Below are 18,944 nucleotides of genomic sequence, written 5' to 3' on the forward strand. Positions count from 1 at the left end.
AGACTTAGTAAGACAAGGAACAGAGGGGCCCCCAAATCTGCAAATAAAGGAAAAAGAAATGGGCCAGGGCACAGAAACAAAGCCATTCCCCAGAACAATGGGGCAGGGTATCTAAAAATAGCTTGCAAACTTCTTTACAGTTGCATTTCAGAAGCAGCTGGAGAAAACCAGGCCCAGGGATATGTGCAGAACATCCACCTGTGACCGCCGTGTGACCTTCCACCAGGGGCAGTGAGGTGCTACAGCCCCAGCCAGGGAATCGAACCCAGGGAGTGAGAGACTGCACAAGTGCAACACTCCATAATAAGTCCTGCTACAAATCCCAGAGGCCTCCAAGACAGGAGCCATCTCAGAAAGCTGCTGCATGCACACCTCAGTTAACATATCCCTGCCTGTGCCTATGAATAAACATGAATCTTTTCCCACCCAAGAACTTATAAAACTCAGGCCCGTCTTTTGTTCCGTGAGATGAGGGTATGCGTTGCTCTAGACCCTCATTGTCACCACTTGCAAGCCTCTTCAATAAAGCTTTGCTTGTGTGGAAAACTACGTGCCTTACCTACTCATGCTTGACCAGTGAGAGGCAAGAACCTTATTCAGGTAACAGCATCTTGGATGGCTTCTCACAGGCTTTTAAGACCCCAGACACTACTCACCAAAGTAGAATGTAGTACATTTTCTTTATAAACTATGTTATGCCAATTTTCTACTCATTAATTTTCAAGAGACCTAACAGATGAAGTTTATGTGCTTATTTTATTTTTACTTTTCTGTAGTATTTCAAGCCTCTGCTTTATCTTGATAGAATTCAAAAGGGGAAAATGAACTGATAGATAGCCAAAGAATGTTCCTCAGAATCTTCCAGAGACTTGAGAAGCTCTACCTTCTACTAATTTTGTTTGAATAGATTTTGGACTCACTCACTTTCAAAGAAAGAACTGAAATTGAAATCTGACAACATATTAAAAAAACTCAGCACCTCTTTACAATTTATCATGATCAGATTTTTCTGATCTGTTCAGAAATGCTCTTAATATGTCACAGAATAAATTCAAAAATAGTTTTAAGAGCTGATGCCAGAAAAGCAAAGCATTCATAAGGCAGGTTACACTAAGATGTGCTTTGAACTTGGCCCATACTGGCTAGTATCCTGTTCAGAGATCTAATTCACTAGTTCAGAAATGGCTCTGCTTGTATTACTTTTCTGTTACAACAAATCTAACATAGCAAGCAATGAGAAACGGTGTTGAAATTTGGCATTTTTAATATCTCTAGGGTGCTTCTCTAAAATGCATCTGAATTCAGATTTAGTTAATTATGTGCGTAACCTAAATGTGAACATAATTTCCTGCTCTTGATATATTAAGCGTGGTAGAGAAATCCCAGCAAGAACAATGGAGTGAAATTAGATCCACATTAGTATTCTTGAAAAGCTGATTTTCTTTGACCCTTTTCAGCTCAGTCACAGGAACTGAGCTGATCTTGATTCATTCATAACAGTACCATACACATAACGAAGTGCCTCTTTACGTAAAAATTTCCCCTAAATAAGAAAAATCTTAGTTCAAAATGGTGCTAAAATTGTCATACATGTTTACATTGTTGATTAAATTTACCTATGGTTGTAATTATCAGTAAAATATATTGTTGCTGTTCTTAGGTGCCGTTGAGTTGGTTCCGACTCATAGCCACCCTATGCACAACAGAATGAAACGCTGCCCGGTCCTGAAAAAAAAAATATATATATATATATATATTTTGGTCCTGAGCCATCCTTAAAATCATTGCCATGCTTAAGCTCATTGTTGCAGCCACTGTGTCAATCCACCTCATGGAGGGTCTTCCTCTTTTCCGCTGACCCTGTACTCTGCCAAGCATGATGTCCTTCTCCAGGGACTGATCCCTCCTGACAACATGTCCAAAGTATATAAGATGCAGTCTTGCCATCCTTGCCTCTAAGGAGCATTCTGGTTGTACTTCTTCCAAGACTGACTTGTTCGTTCTTTTGGCAGTCCATGGTATATTCAATATCCTTCTCTAACACCACAATTCAAAGGCATCCATTCTTCTTCAGTCTTCCTTATTCATTGTCCAGCTTTCACATGCATATGGTACAATTGAAAATACCATGGCTTGGGTCAGGCACACCTTAGTCTTCAGGGTGACATCTTTGCTCTTCAACACTTTGAAGAGGTCCTTTGCAGCAGATTTACCCAATGCAATGCATCTTTTGATTTCTTGACTGCTGCTTCCGTGGGTGTTGATTGTGGATCCAAGTAAAAGGAAATCCTTGACAAATTCAATCTTTTCTCTGTTTATCATGATGTTGCTCGTTGGTCCAGTTGTGAGGATTTTTTTTTTTTTTATGTTGAGGTGCAATCCATACTGAAGGCTGTGGTCTTTGATCTTCAATAGGAAGTGCTTCCAGTCCTCTTCGCTTTCAGCAAGCAAGGTTGTGTCATCTGCATAACACAGGTTGTTAATGAGTCTTCCTCCAATCCTGATGCCCCATTTTTCTTTATTTAGTCCAGTTTCTCATATTATTTGCTCAGCATACAGATTAAATAGGTATGGTGAAAGGATACAACCCTGACATACATCTTTCCTGACTTTAAACCAGTCAGTATCCCCTTGTTCTGTCCAAACAGCTGCCTCTGGATCTATGTAAAGGTTCCTCATGAGCACAATTAAGTGTTCTGGAATTCCCATTCTTCCCAATGATACCCACAGTTTGTTATGATCCACACAGTCGAATGCCTTTGCATAATCAATAAAACACAGGGAAACATCCTTCTGGTATTCTCTGCTTTCAGCCAGGATCCATCTGACATCAGAAATGATATCCCTGGTTCCACGTCCTCTTCTGAAACCAGTCTGAATTTCTGGCAGTTCCCTGTCGATATACTCCTGCAGCCGTTTCTGAATGATCTCCAGCAAAACTTTGCTTGCGTGTGATATTAATGATATGGTTCTATAATTTCTACATTCAGTTGGATCAACTTTCTTGGAAATAGGCATAAATACGAATCTCTTCCAGTTAGCCAGGTACCTGTCTTCCAAATTTCTTGGCATAGATGAGTGAGTACCTCTAGCGCTACATCTGTTTGTTGTAACATCTCAGTTGATACTCCATCAATTCGTAGAGCCTTGTTTTTTGTCAGTGTGGTTTTTTTCAGAGCTGCTTGGACTTCTTCCTTCAGTACCACCAGTTCCGGATCATATGCTACCTCTTGAAACGGTTGAACATCGACTAACTTTTGTTGGTGTAATGACTCTGTGTATTCCTTCCACCTTCTTTTGATGCTTGCTGCATCATCTAATATTTTCCCCATGGAATCCTTCACTATTGCAACTCGAGGCTTGAATGTTTTCTTCAGTTCTTTCAGCTTGAGAAACACTGAGCATGTTCTTCCCGTTTGGTTTTCCATCTCCAGCTCTTTGCACATGTCATTATAATACTTTACTTTGTCTTCTCGAGAGGCCCTTTGAAATCTTCTGTTCAGTTCTTTTACTTCATCAATTCTTCCTTTTGCTTTAGCTGCTCAACGCTCAAGAGCAAGTTTTAGAGTCTCCTCTGACATCCATCTTGGTCTTCTTTCTTTCCTGTCCTTTCAATGACCTCTTGCGTTCTTCATGTATGATGTCCTTGATGTCATTCCACAACTCGTCTGGTCTTCGGTCACTAGTGTTCAGTGCGTCAAATCTATTCTTCAGATGGCTTCTAAATTCAGGTGGGATATACTCAAGGTCATATTTTGGTTCTCATGGACTTGCTCTGATTTTCTTCAGTTTCAGCTTGAACTTGCATATGAGCAATTGACGGTCTGTTCCACAGTGGCCCCTGGCCTTGTTCTGATGATATTGAGCTTTTCCATCATCTCTTTCCACAGATGTAGTCAATTTGATTTCTGTGTGTTCCATCTGGTGAGGTCCATGTGTATAGTCACCGTTTATGTTGGTGAAAGAAGGTACTTGCAATTAAGTAGTCATTGGTCTTGCAAAATTCTATCATTTGATCTCTGGCATTGTCACTATCACCAAGGCCATATTTTCCAACTACTGATCCTTCTTCTTTGTTTCCAACTTTCACATTCCAATTGCCAGTAATTATCAATGCATCTTGATTTCATGTTCAATCAAATTCAGACTGTAGCAGCTGATAAAAATCTTCTATTTCTTCATCTTTGGCCCTAGTGGTTGGTGCTTAAATTTGAATAATAGTTGTATTAACTGGTCTTCCTTGTAGCCGTATGGATATTATCCTATCACTGACAGCGTTGTACTTCAGGATACCTCTTGAAATGTTCTTTTTGACAATGAATGCAACATCATTCCTCTTCGAGTTGTCATTCCCAGCATAGTAGACTGTATGATTGTCCGATTCCAAATGGCCAATACCAGTCCATTTCAGCTCACTAATGCCTAGGATATTGATGTTTATGTGTCCCATTTCATTTTTGAGGATTTCCAGTTTTCCTAGATTCATACTTTGTACATTCCAGGCTCCAATTATTAATGGATGTTTGCAGCTGTTTCTTCTCATTTTGAGTCATGCCACATCAGCAAATGAAGGTCCCGAAAGCTTTACTCCATCCACTTCATTAAGGTCGACTCTACTTTGAGGAGGCAGCTCTTCCCCAGTCATCTTTTGAGTGCCTTCCAACCTGGGGGGCTCATCTTCCAGCAGTATACCAATGTTCTGCTGCTATTCATAAGGTTTTCACTGCCTAATGCTTTTCAGAAGTAGACTGCCAGGTCCTTCTCCCTAGTCTCTTAGTCTGCAAGCTCAGCTGAAACCTGTCCTCCGTGGGTGACCCTGCTGGTATCTGAATACCAGTGGCGTAGCTTCCAGCATCACAGCAACACACAAGCCCCCACTGTACGACAAACTGGTAGACACGTGGGGGAGTAAAATACATATAAAGCAGTAAAACCTGCGAAAGCCAGAACCTGTGTAAGGTGAAAACCCATCCAAGAAGGAAAACTCAAATATTTTCCATTAAAATGAAAGATAGAAAAGTGGTAAAATTGTACTCTGTTGAAGGCAGAAAACTTGTGAGATCCAGAAAAACAAGGTGGTCCCATCGAATTCCAAGTAAATTTTTATACATAATATAGTAAACACATAAGTTGTTGTAAAGTATTTAATATATTATAATCTATAATGGAACATAATATTATCTCACTAACCAAATATAAACCATTTAATTTAGAGCTTTGAAAGACAATTTTGACTGAAAATAGGAATTATATATCCATAAAAATTTTATATTCGTTAGTAATCTATAAGACGAAAAATTTAATTAGAATCTACTTGAATAAAACTTCTAGCAGTTTCAAAATGCAAGTTCTAAAGTATAAATATAAATAAATGCAAAATAAATAAACAACAATTATGAATGGACAAAATACAAATAAATATTAAATAAATTATAATAAACCCATATTTCAATGTATTGACATGGAAAGTGTTTAAAAGGTATATATGAAAAAGTTACACAATAAGGTAATAAATATACTTTGAGAGCATTTATAATAAACACACAAGATAAAGGAATGTAATACACCCCCAGGGATCTTACTGTACTACTATGACTTTCGCTTGATAAGGACTATGGCATACAGAAATTGCTGTTACAAGTCATCCAGTTCTGCATGGGCCTAATGACTGCATTGACTGTGAAGTAGTCTATGTCCTAGTGAAAGCTTTCAATATATTGTCCCGTTTTCCTTGGCCCTGCCAGATTTCAGGATATGCCAGACAGGTATGGCTACAAATCTTACAAACCTCCCATATGAAATATTTGGTACAGCCATCACCTATGATAATGAAGAAGGCCTAATACGTGCACCTAATGGACCTGAGGTTCCGGTAGACTGTCAGATTTAGCATACACAAATACAAGACACCCAGTTTAATCTGAATTTCAGATAAACAATTTTTTTTTTTTTTTTTAGTATATCCTATGCAATATTTCAGGAACGCTGCTGGCACAGTGGAAAACCCTGTTGGCATAGTGGTTAAGAGCTATGGCTGCTAACCAAAAGGTCGGTAGTTTGAATCTACCAGGCACTCCTTGGAAACCCTATAGGGTACTTCTACTCTGTCCTATGTGGCCACTATCAGTGGGAATCGACTCAATGGCAACAGGTTTGGTTTGGTTTAGTGGTGCAATGGTTAAGTGTTCAGCTGCTAACTGAAGGGCTGGCAGTTCGAACCCACTAGCAGCTCCTCAAGAAAAAGATATGGCAGTCTGACTCTGTAAAGATTAAAAAAAAAAAAAAAAAACAGCCTTGGAAAACCCTATGGGGCAGTTCTACTCTGTCCTGTAAGGTCGCTGTGGCAACAAGTATGCAATATATAGATCCCTGGGTGGCACAAATTGTTTGTATTCCACTGCCAACATAAAGGTCATTGGTTCGAAACCACCCAGCAGTCCCTTGGAAGAAAGTCCTGGTGATCTGCTTCTGTAAACATTATATCCCAGAAAACCCCACGAAGCAGTTCTACTCTGTAACACATGAGGTTGCTATAAGTTAGAATCAACTTGATGGCAAGCAACAAAAACAATAAATATTATATGGAAGTGTGGCTATACATGAGCATGATGTATAGGGTCAGCTCTTCAAAGTTGAAAAGGAGAATTTCTAAAATTTTTAAGGAGTCAGATATGGTCATCAGTTCTGAGGAAAAGTTCTTAGAACTTACATTGCCTAAATGGGAAATGATGTTTTAAAATAGACGAAGTCATAGAGATTTCTGAAAATGATGTACAATCTTTGAAACACTCCTTATTCTGAACATGATGACTCTTTGTGGCCTTCCTTTAGACACTGCCCATTCGTAATCCTGGCCAAACTGGAAAATGTGTTGTTCCTGAGATCACATCTGAACCTTCTCACTGCCTTGAGTTTTCTACCCCAGATTCCCTGTGCAGTCGGGAGGGGAACCAATTCCGTTACTGCCACCACCTCACACACTGGTAAACACAGAGTTGTTGTTGTTGTTGGGTGTTGCTGAGTCAGCTCCAACTAACAGAAACCCTACATACAACAGAACGAAACACTGCCCGGTCCTGCGCCATCCTCACAATCCTTGCTATGTTTGAGTCCATTGTTGCAGTCACTGTATCAATTCCTCTCATTGCAGGTCTTCCTCACACACACAAAAAAAAAAAAAAGTGAAAGAAAGAAAAGAAAAAAAGCACAGAGTAGATTCAGGATACATATGTTAAGCCAATGAATGAAGACATATTTGTCCTAACTATAAAAAAAAACAAAACTATAATGATCAAGAAATATGGAAGACAGCTTCCTGGTCAACTGACTGGAAGAGATCCATATTTATGCCTATTCCCAAGAAAGGTGATCCAACCGAATGTGGAAATTATAGAACAGTATCATTAATATCACATGCAAGCAAAGTTTTGCTGAAGATCATTCAAAAATGGCTGCAGGAGTATATGGACAGGGAACTGCCAGAAATTCAGGCCGGTTTCAGAAGAGGACGTGGAACCAGGGATATCATTTCTGATGTCAGATGGATCCTGGCTGAAAGCAGAGAATACCAGAAGGATGTTTCCCTGTGTTTTATTGATTATGCAAAGGCATTCGACTGTGTGGATCATAACAAATTATAGATAACGTTGCGAAGAATGGGAGTTCCAGAACACTTAATCGTGTTCATGAGGCAGTTGTTTAGACAGAACAAGGGGATACTACATGGTTTAAAATCAGGAAAGGTGTGTGCCAGGTTGCATTCTTTCACCATACCTATTCAATCTGTATGCTGAGCAAATAATACGAGAAGCTGGACTATATGAAGAAGAACGGGGCTTCAGGATTGGAGGAAGGCTCACTAACAACCTGCATTATGCAGACGACACAATCTTGCTTGCTGAAAGAGAAGAGGACTTGAAGCACTTACTAAAGAAGATCAAAGAGCACACAGCCTTCAGTATGGATTGCACCTCAACATAAAGAAAACAAAAATCCTCACAACTGGACCAATGAGCAACATCATGATAAAAGGTGAAAAGATTGAATTTGTCAACGATTTCATTTTACTTGGATCCACAACCAACAGCCATGGAAGCAGCAGTCAAGAAATCAAAAGACGCATTGCATTGGGCAAATCTGCTGCAAAGGACCTCTTCAAAGTGTTGAAGAGCAAAGATGTCACTCTGAAGACTAAGGTGCGCCTGACCCAAACCGTGGTATTTTCAATCACATCATATACACGTGAAAGTGGGACAATGAATAAGGAAGATCGAAGAAGAATGGATGCCTTTGAATTGTGGTGTTGAAGAAGAATATCGAACATACCATGGACTGCCAAAAGAACGAACAAATCTGTCTTGGAGGAAGTGTGGTCAGAATGCTCCTTAGAGGCAAGAATGGCAAGACTGCATCTTACATACTTTGGACATGTTGTCAGGAGGGATCAGTCCCTGGAGAAGGACATCATGCTTGGCAGAGTACAGGGTCAGCGGAAAAGAGGAAGACCCTCCATGAGGTGGATTGACACAGTGGCTGCAACAATGAGCTCAGGCATGGCAAGGATTGTAAGGACGGTGCAGGACCTTTGTTCTGTTGTGCATAGAGTCGCTATGAGTTGGAACCAACTCAACGGCACCTAACAACAACAACAACATAATGATCACCATTTCTTCAGTGTCTATGTAACTCTAGGCTATACTCCAAGGTCAGCTCTGACTCTGTTTTCTTGATGAATCCTTTGGAAATGATCTCCATCCTTAGGGATGTTACTCTCCTATGACTTATAGTTCATTTGGACTATGGCATATTACTGTCATAAATCATCCATTTTTCACAGGTCTTAGAATTTAATTAAACTCTGCTTTCCTCTCTAACTCATCTTTTTTTAATTTTTTCCATTACATCCCAAAAGTTCACAGTCCATGAAGTGAAGGATTAGGTCTTATTATTTTTGTAGCTTGAATAATGCTTTGCCCATGTTTAAAGTTCCGTACATATTTTTTTTTTACTGCTAATAACTTTAGGTAAGTAAAGCACAAATAAATACATGCACACACAAATATTTTCTCCCCTACATGTCTGTCAGTCTGTCATACTGTGGGAACTTGCTTGTTGCTATGATGCTGGAAGTTACACCACCAGTATTCAAACACCAACAGGGTCACCCATGGCAGACAAGTTTCAGCTGAACTTCCAGACTAAGACACAAATAGGAAGAAGGACCTGGCAGTCTACTTCTGAAAAGAATTAGCCAGTGAAAACCTTATGAATAGCAGTGGAGCATTGTCTGATATAGTGCTGGAAGATGAGCCCCTCAGGCTGGAAGGCACTCAAAAGGCGACTTGGGAAAGAGCGGCCTCCTCAAAGCAGAGCTGACCTTAATGATGTGGATGGAGTAAAACTTCCCAGACCTTCATTTGCTGATGCGGCACGACTCAAAATGAGAAGAAACAGCTACAAACATCCATTAATAATCAGAACGAAGTACAAAGTATGAATCTAGGCAAATAGGAAATTGTCAAACACGAAATGGAACACATAAACAGTGATATCCAAGGCATTAGTGAGCTGAAATGGAGTGGTAATGGCCATTTTGAATCAGACAATCATATGGTCTACTATGCCAAGAAGGACAACTTGAAGAGGAATGGTGTTGCATTCATCATCAAAAAGAATATCTCAAGATCTATCCTGAAGTACAATGCTGTCAGTGTCAGGGTAATATCCATACACCTACAAGAAAGATCAGTTATTAAGACTATTATTCAAATTTATACACCAACTACTCAGGCCAAAGAAATAAAAGATTTTCACCAACTTCTGCAGTCTGAAATTGATCAAACACGTAATCAGGATACATTGATAATTACTTCTGATTGGAATGCAAAAGTTGGAAACAAAGAAGAAGGATTGGTAGTTGGAAAATATGGCCTTTGTGATAGAAACAATGCCAGAAATTGCATTATAGAATTTTCCAAGAACAATGACCTCTCCATTGCATGTATCTTTTTTCACCCACATAAACGGGGCTTTTTATACACATGGACCTCACCAGATGTAATACACAGGAATCAAATTGACTACATCTGTGCAAAGAAACCAGGAAAAAGCTTAATATCATCAGTCAGAACAAGTCCAGGGACCAACTGTAGAACAGACCATCACTTGCTCATATGCAAGCTCAAGTTGAAACTGAAGGAAATTAGTACAAGTTCACAAGAGCCAAAGTACAACCTTGAGTATACCCCACCTGAATTTAGAGACAATTTCAAGTATAGATTTGACACATTGATCAGACAAGTTGTGGAATGACATCAAGGGCATCATACATGAAGAAAAAAAAAAAAAAGCAAGGGCTAATTAAAAAGACAGGAAAGTAAGAAAAGACCAAAATGGATGTCAGAAGAGACTCTGAAACTTGCTCTTGAACATACAGTAGTAAGGATGGTGCGGGACCAGGCAGTGTTTCATTCTGTAGTGCATAGGTTCACTATGAGTCGGAATTGACTCAACAGCATCTAACAACAACACAGAACTGAAGAAAAAATTCAAGCCTCGAGTTGCAATATAGAAGGATTCTATGTGGAAACCCTGGTGGTGTAGTGGTTAAGTGCTACAGCTGCTAACCAAATGGTCGGCAGTTCGAATCTGCCAGGTGCTCCTTGGAAACTGTATGGGGCAGTTGTACTCTGTCCTATAGGATTGCTATGAGTTGGAATCAACTTGACGGCATTGGGTTTTTTTATGTGGAAATTATTAAACGATGCAGGAAGCATCAAAACAATATGGAATACTAGATTCACTATGCCAAAAAGAATTAGTTGACGTTCAACCATTTCGGGAGATAGCTATGATCATGAACCCATGGTACTGAAGGAAGAGGTCCAAACTGCACTGAAAGCATTGGTGAAAAACAAGGCTCCAGGAACTGACGGAAGACCAACTGAGATGTTTCAACAAATGAGTGCAGTGCTGGAGGTGCTCAGTCATCTACCTCAAGAAATTTGGAAGACAGCTTCCTGGTCAACTGACTAGAAGAGATTCACATCTGTGCCCATTCCAAAGAAAGCTGAATCAACAGAATGTTGATATTACCAAACAATATCATTAACATCACACGGGCATAAAATTTTGCTGATGGTTATTTAAAAGCTGTTGCAGCAGTAAACTGACAGGGAACTTCCAGAATTTCAAGCTGGATTCAAAAGTCAATGTGGAACCAGGGATATCATTGCTGACATCAGATGGATCTTGGCTGAAAGCAGAGAATACCAGAAAGATGTTTACCTGTGTTTTACTGACTATGTAAAGGCATTTGACTGTGTGGATCATAACAAATTACGGATAACATTTCAAAGGATGGGAATTCCAGAACACTTAATCGTGCTCATGAGGAACCTGTACATAAATCAAGAGGCAGTTGTTCGAACAGAATAAGGGGATATTTCATAGTTTAAAGTCAAAAAAAGGTGTGCCAGGAATACAAACCATTACTAAAAATGCCAAAGAGAAACCAAATAACTGGGAGCTCCTAAAAATCAAGCACCTGTGCTCATCCAAAGACTTCACCAAAAGAGTAAAACGACTACCTACAGACTGCGAAAAAGTTTTCAGCTATGACATCTCCAGCCAGCGCCTGATCTCTAAAATCTACACGATTCTGCTAAAACTAAACCACAAAAAGACAAATAACCCAATTAAAAAATGGGCAAAGGATATGAACAGGCACTTCACTAAAGAAGACATTCAGGCGGCTAACAGATACATGAGGAAATGCTCTCGATCATTAGCCGTTACAGAAATGCAAATCAAAACTACAATGAGATTCCATCTCACTCCAACAAGGCTTGCATTAATACAAAAAACACAAAATAATAAATGTTGGAGGGATTGTGAAGAGATTGGAACACTTATATACTGCTGGTGGGAATGCAAAATGGTACAACCGCTTTAGAAATCGATTTGGCCCTTCCTTAAAAAACTAGAAATAGAATTAACATACAATCCAGCAATCCCACTCCTTGGAATATATCCTAGAGAAATAAGATCTTTACACGAACAGATACATGCACACCTATGTTTATTGCAGCATTGTTTACAATAGCAAAAAGTTGGAAGCAACCAAGGTGCCCATCAACGGATGAATGGATAAATAAATTATGGTATATTCACACAATGGAATACTACACATCGATAAAGAACAGTGTTGAATCCATGAAACATTTCATAACACGGAGAAATCTGGAGGACATTATGCTGAGTGAAATCAGTCAATTGCAAAAGGACAAATATTGTATAAGACCACTATTTTAATAACTGGAGAAATAGCTTAAGCAGAGAAGAAAATACTCTTTGATGGTTACGAGGGGGAAGGCTGGAGGGAGGGAGAGGAGTATTCACTAATTAGATAGTAGATAAGTTTTATTTTAGGTGAAGGGAAAGACAATACACAATAAAGGAGAGGTCAACATAAATGGACTAAACCAATAACAAAGAAGTTTCCTTCAAAAACTGAACACTTCAAAGGCCAGCACAACAGGGGCAGAAGTTTGAGGACCATGGTTTCAGGGGACATCTAAGTCAATTGACATAATAAAATCTATTAAGAAAACATTCTGCATCCCACTTTGGAGAGTGGCGTCTGCAGTCTTAAACACTAACAAGTGGCCATCTAAGATGCATCAGTGGGTCTCAACCCACCTGGAACAAGGAAGAATGAAGAACATCAAAGGCACAAAATAATTACGAGCCTAAGAGACAAAAAGGAACACATAAACCATAAATCAAATGCGATACGGCATTTGATTTCTTGACTGCTGCTTCCACAGGATATTGATTGTAAATCCAGGTAAAATGGAATCCTTGACAATTTCAATATTTTCCCCATTTATCATGATGTTGCTTACTGGACCATTTGTGAGGAGCTGAGACCAGAAGAGCTAGATGGTACCTGGCCACAACCGATGACTGTCCTGACAGGGAACTCAACAGAGAAACCCTGAAGGAGCAAGAGAGCAATGGGATGCAGACCCCAAAATCTTGTAAAAAGACCAGACTTAATGGTCAGACCAGGAGTGAAGGAACCCTGGAGGCCATGGACCCCAGACCTTCTGTTACCCCAGGGCAGGAATCATTCTCAAAGTCAACTCCTCAGACAGGGATTGGACTGGAATAGGGGATAGAAAATGAGACTGGTGAAGAACAAGCTTCTTGGATCAAGTAGACACATGAGACTATGTTGGCATCGCCTGTCTGGAGGGGAGATGAGAGGGCAGAGGTGTCCAGAAGCTGCCCAAATGTACACGGGGGGGGGGGCAGGGAAGTACTGTGCTATCTCATCAAAGGGAGAGCAATTAGGAGTGCATAGCAAGGTGTATGTAAATTTTTGTATGAGAGACTGACCTGATTTGTAAACTTTCACTTAAAGCACAATAAAAAAAAAAAAGTGTGTCAGGATTGTATCCCCTTTCACCATACCTATTCAATCTGTATGCTGAGCAAATAATCTGAGAAGTTTGACTATATGAAGAAGAACTGGGCATTAGGACTGGAGGAAGACTCATTAACAACCCGCTTTATGCAGATGACACAACTTTGCTTGCTGAAAAAGAGGAGGACTTGAAGCACTTACTGATGCTGGAAGTTATGCCACCAGTATTCAGACACCAACAGGGTCACCCATGGCAGACAGGTCTTTACCGTATTCAGTATGAATTGCACCTCAACCAGAAGAAAAAAAAAATCCTCACAAATGGTCCAGTAAGCAACATCATGGTAAATGGGGAAAACATTGAAATTGTCAAGGATTCTATTTTACCTGGATTTACAATCAATGTCCCATGGAAGCAGCAGTCAAGAAATCAAATGCCGTGTTGCATTAGGCAAATTTGCTGCAGAAGACCTCTTTAAAATGTTAAGAGGCAAAGATATTACTTTGAAGACTAAGGTGCACCTAGCCCAAGCTATCTTGAGATCTTGAAATGTTCTTTTTGATGATGAATGCAACACCATTCCTCTTCAAGTTGTCATTCCCAGCATAGTAGACTATATGACTGTCTGATTCAAAATGGCCAACACCAGTCCATTTCAGCTCACTAATGCCTAGGATGTCGATGTTTATGTGTTCCATTTCATTTTTGACGATTTCCAATTTTCCTAGATTCATACTTCCTACATTCCAGGTTCCAATTATTAATGGATGTTTGCAGCTCTTTCTTCTCATTTTGAGTCATGCCACATCAGCAAATGAAGGTCCCAAATGTTTGACTCCATCCACATCATTAAGGTCGACTCTACATTGAGAAGGCAGCTCTTCCCCAGTCATCTTTTGAGTGCCTTCCAACCTGGGGGGCTCATCATCCAGCACTATGTCAGACAATGTTCCACTGCTATTCATAAGGTTTTCACTGACTAAAGCTTTTCAGAAGTAGACTGCCGGGTCCTTCTTCCTAGTCCGTCTTAGTCTGGAAGCTCAGCTGAAACCTGTCCTCCATGGGTGACCCTGCTGGTATCTGAATACCAGTGGCATAGCTTCCAGCATCACAGCAACACACAAGCCCCCACAGTACGACAAACTGACAGACACTGCTGCAGCAGTGTATCCACAGGGAACTGCCAGAAATTCAGGCCGGTTTCAGAAGAGGACATGGAACCAGGGATATCATTGCTGATGTCAGATGGATCCTGGCTGAAAGCAGAGAATACCAGAAGGATGTTTACCTGTGTTTTATTGACTATGCAAAGGGATTTGACTGTCTGGATCATAACAAACTATGGATAACACTGCAAAGAATGGGAATTCCAGAACACGTAATTGTGCTCATGAGGAACCTTTACATAGATCCAGAGGCAGCTGTTCGGACAGAACAAGGGCATGCTGATAGGTTTAAAGTCAGGAAAGGTGTGCGTCAGGGTTGTATTCTTTCATCATACCTATTTAATCTGTATGCTGAACAAATAATACGAGAAGCTTGACTATATGAAGAAGTACGGGGCATCAAGATTGGACGAAAACTCATTACCAACCTGCGTTATGCAGATGACACAACCTTGCTTGCTGAAAGTGAAGAGGACCTGAAGCACTTACTAATGAAGATCAAAGACCACAGCCTTCAGTATGGATTGCAACTCAACATAAAGAAAACAAAACTCCTCACAACTAGACCAATGAGCAACATCATGATAAAAGGAAAAAAGATTGAAGTTGTCAAGGATTTCATTTTACTTGGATCCATAATCAACAGCCACGGAAGCAGCGGTCAAGAAATCAAAAGATACGTTGCATAGGGCAAATCTGCTGCAAAGGACCTCTTCAAAGTGTTAAAGAGCAAAGATGTCACCTAGAAGACTAAGGTGTGTCTGACCCAAACCATGGTAATTTCAATCACACCATATGCATGTGAAAGAGGGACAATGAATAAGGAAGCCCGAAGAAGAGTTGACACCTTTGAATTGTGGTGTTGGTGAAGAATATTGAATATACCATGGAGTACCAAAAGAACAAACAAATCTGTCTTGGAAGAAGTGTGGTCAGAATGCTCCTTAGAGGCAAGGATGGCGGGACTGCTTCTTACATACTTTGGACATGTTGTCAGAAGGGATCAGTCCCTGGAGAAGGACATCATGCTTGGCAGAGTACAGGGTCAGCGGTAAAGAGGAGGACCCTCCACAAGATGGATTGACACAGTGGCTGCAACAATGAGCTCAAGCATAACAAGGATTGAAAGGATGGCGCAGGACCGGGCAGTGTTCCGTTCTCTTGTGCATAGGGTCGCTATGAGTCGGAACCGACTCGACAGCACCTAACAACAACAACAACCCAAGCTATGGTATTTTCAATCCCTTCATATGCATATGAAAGCTGGACAATGAATAAGACTGAAGATGAACTGATGCCTTTGAATTATGGTGTTGATGACGAATATTGAATATATCATGGATTGCCAGAACAAAAGTCTGTCTTGGAAGAAGTAGAGACAGAATGCTCCTTAGAAGCAAGAATGAGGAAACTTCATCTCACATACTTTGGACATGTTATCAGAAGGGACCAATCCCTGGAGAAGGACATCATGCTTGGTAAAGTAGAGGGTCAGCAAAAAAGAGGAAGACCCTTAACAACATGGATTGACACAGTGGCTGTAACAATGGGCTCAAGTATAACAACGATTTGTGGGGATGGTGCAGGATTGGGCAGTGTGTTGTTCTATTGTACATAGGCTGGCCATGAGTTGGAACCAATTCACTGCACCTAATAACAAGTGTCACACTAACCTAATCCCACTTTCTTTCCATTACACTTATAAAAATCTTCACATTCATACTAAAACCCAAAAAACATTTATACTGCATATTATTATTTTTTATGTTTAGACTCTCCCAACTAGAATCTAATTAGGATATAAGCCCCAAGATGAATTTCAGTCTGTTTTATTAGTTGTTGAAACTCCAATGCTGAGAACAGTGGCTGGCACACAGAAGGAACTCTACATATTTGTTTAATTAATTAATTAGTCGAGTAGTACCATGTGGTCATCCAGCTTATGGTTAAAGCCTCAGTGAATAGATATTAAATACCTCCTTACCTAATGAAATCTTAAATAGTTCTATTGGGAAATTATCAAGGAAAATCCATCATATTTATTTCTAAACAAATGTTAATACGTTCAAAAATAGACCTCTACTAAGCCAGCTGCCATAGTGTTGACTCCAACTCATGACAACCTCATGTGCCTCAGAGTAGAACTGTGCTACAAAGGGTTTTCAATGGTTGAATTTTTTCAAAAGTAAATTGCCAGACCTTTTTTCCAAGGTGCTTCTGGGTGGGTTTGAACCTCCAGGCTTTCCATTAGCAGGTAAGTGTGTTAACCTTTTTCATTACCCAAAGACTTCTCTAGTCACAAAGACTAGTCTAAATCTCTCTTCATTCAGATATTTTCTGACAGCTTTGGATACTATCTTTACTAATATTTGTAAAAAAAAGAATTTCTGATAATTGTAAACTGAAAAAACACACAAATTTGAGCAACATACTGCATGAGATGTGGGTACAGTTTCTGTTACAAGTCATCTTGTACTTTCCTTGGTCAATAGCCATTGTTCGATGTTGATCACAGGGACACATTTACGTTCTCAAAAATACTCCTGATTTAGCTCATATTCTTCCAGCTCCTTTCATATTTCTGCTGAACATTTGTTTAAAATAACCCTCCTACCAAACCAAATTAAAATGCAACAGAGGCAAATTTGATGCCAGGGTCTAAAAATGAAGTTTTCATAAAATGTGTCAGTGATAGCTGGATTGAAGGAAGAAAAGGCAAGAATAATGAATAATAAAAAAAGGGCTATTTTCAAGGTTCAGAACACCCATAAAAATTTCCAAGTCATGTAAATCTTAACATGTGGAATGGAGTAGTAAATAAAAGTATGTATTCTAGAACAATACCTGGGTACCTAGATCCTGGCTCTAGCAGCCACCATCAAGCTGTCCCCCAATAATCCTGTTTAATTTCAAAATTGTTATAGAGCCATGACTCATGTGTGCCTCAATTTCACCACTTTTTGAGTTTACAGTGGTTATCCTATTCTTGTCCCACCATTGTGTATTGAATGGGGGCTGGGGGGCAGGTGACTTGTGTCTTTAGTTCACAGGTCTGCAGATGGAGAAAGACAATGCTCAATTGTTTGTACTCAAGGAACCATACCTGATGAGCCTCACCCACAACAGAACTGAATTTAGATTCAATGGTAGAATTCTCACCTTCCATGCAGGAGACCCAGGTTCGATTCCTGGGCAATGCACCTGATATGTGGCCACCACCCATCTCTCCGTGAAGACTTGTGTGTTGCTGTGATGTTGAACAGGTTCAGTGGACCTTCCACACTAAGGCAAACAAGGAAGAAAGGCCTGACAATCTATTTCCAAAAATCACCTACGGAAACCCTATGGAACATGATGCTCTGATCCACAAATGACCACTGGGGATGGCACAGGACCAGTCAGCATTTCATTCCATTGTGCCTGGGGTCCTCATGAGTCAGGAGCCAACTCGACGGCAGCTAACAAGAACATAATAGGGTGGAACTTACAAAGGGATGAGTCATAGCTCTCTCACGGCAGAGAGATATGAACCATTGGTGCCAGAGGGTGGAGTATGATAACCAGCTCCAAGACAGCCTCCAATAATTGCCATCATCTGGCTCTTGTGTAGTCCCCTCACACACTGAATCAGGGATAACTTATATAGAATACCATGAAAGTGATAGTGTATTACTTCTGAGGTTATCTCATAAAGGGCATTATAGCTTCTGCCTTGTGGTAATTGGTTATGTTTTCTGATTAATGATACAGTGAGTTGAAAGTTATCAGGAGAAAATGCCACCACCCCCCCGCCCCCGCACTGGGGTGCACGCTTAGTACAACAAAGTGGCCATGAAGACGGTGCAAAGTGAAACTCACACTGGGAAAGCAGCTGCTTTCCTTCAGCTCCCATGATGTAAGGCCACACAAGCAGCCCTGTGCCGAGTCCTACGTGAAGACAACCTGAGGCTTCCTGTCCAGCATCAATTTATTAGTCACATTACTGGATCTTCTTGCAAATTTTCCATGTCCTGTCAAGTCTTCACATGACTGCAGCCAGCCAACATCTTCCTGGAATCTAGTGAGAAACCTTAAGCTAGAATCATCCAGCCAACATTCTCCCAAATTCCTGACCCGCAGAGACTGTGAGAGATCATAAATGATTATTGTAGTTTTCAACCACCAAGTCTTAGGGAAATTTGCTACTCAAAATAACTCTTATATTGGCTCTTCCTAGTCTATTTTGGTAGCCTTGGGCAAGGTACTGAAACTCCATAAGCCTCAGCAGCTTCATCTGATTGCAAACCCTCCCTCTTATTTAGGTTGTAAACCACTGAAGAGCAGGCCTGACATGAGTGGGGCTTGAATC

The sequence above is a fragment of the Elephas maximus genome, chromosome 2 (assembly GCF_024166365.1).
Source record: "Elephas maximus indicus isolate mEleMax1 chromosome 2, mEleMax1 primary haplotype, whole genome shotgun sequence".
In the NCBI taxonomy this organism is placed as follows: domain Eukaryota; kingdom Metazoa; phylum Chordata; class Mammalia; order Proboscidea; family Elephantidae; genus Elephas; species Elephas maximus.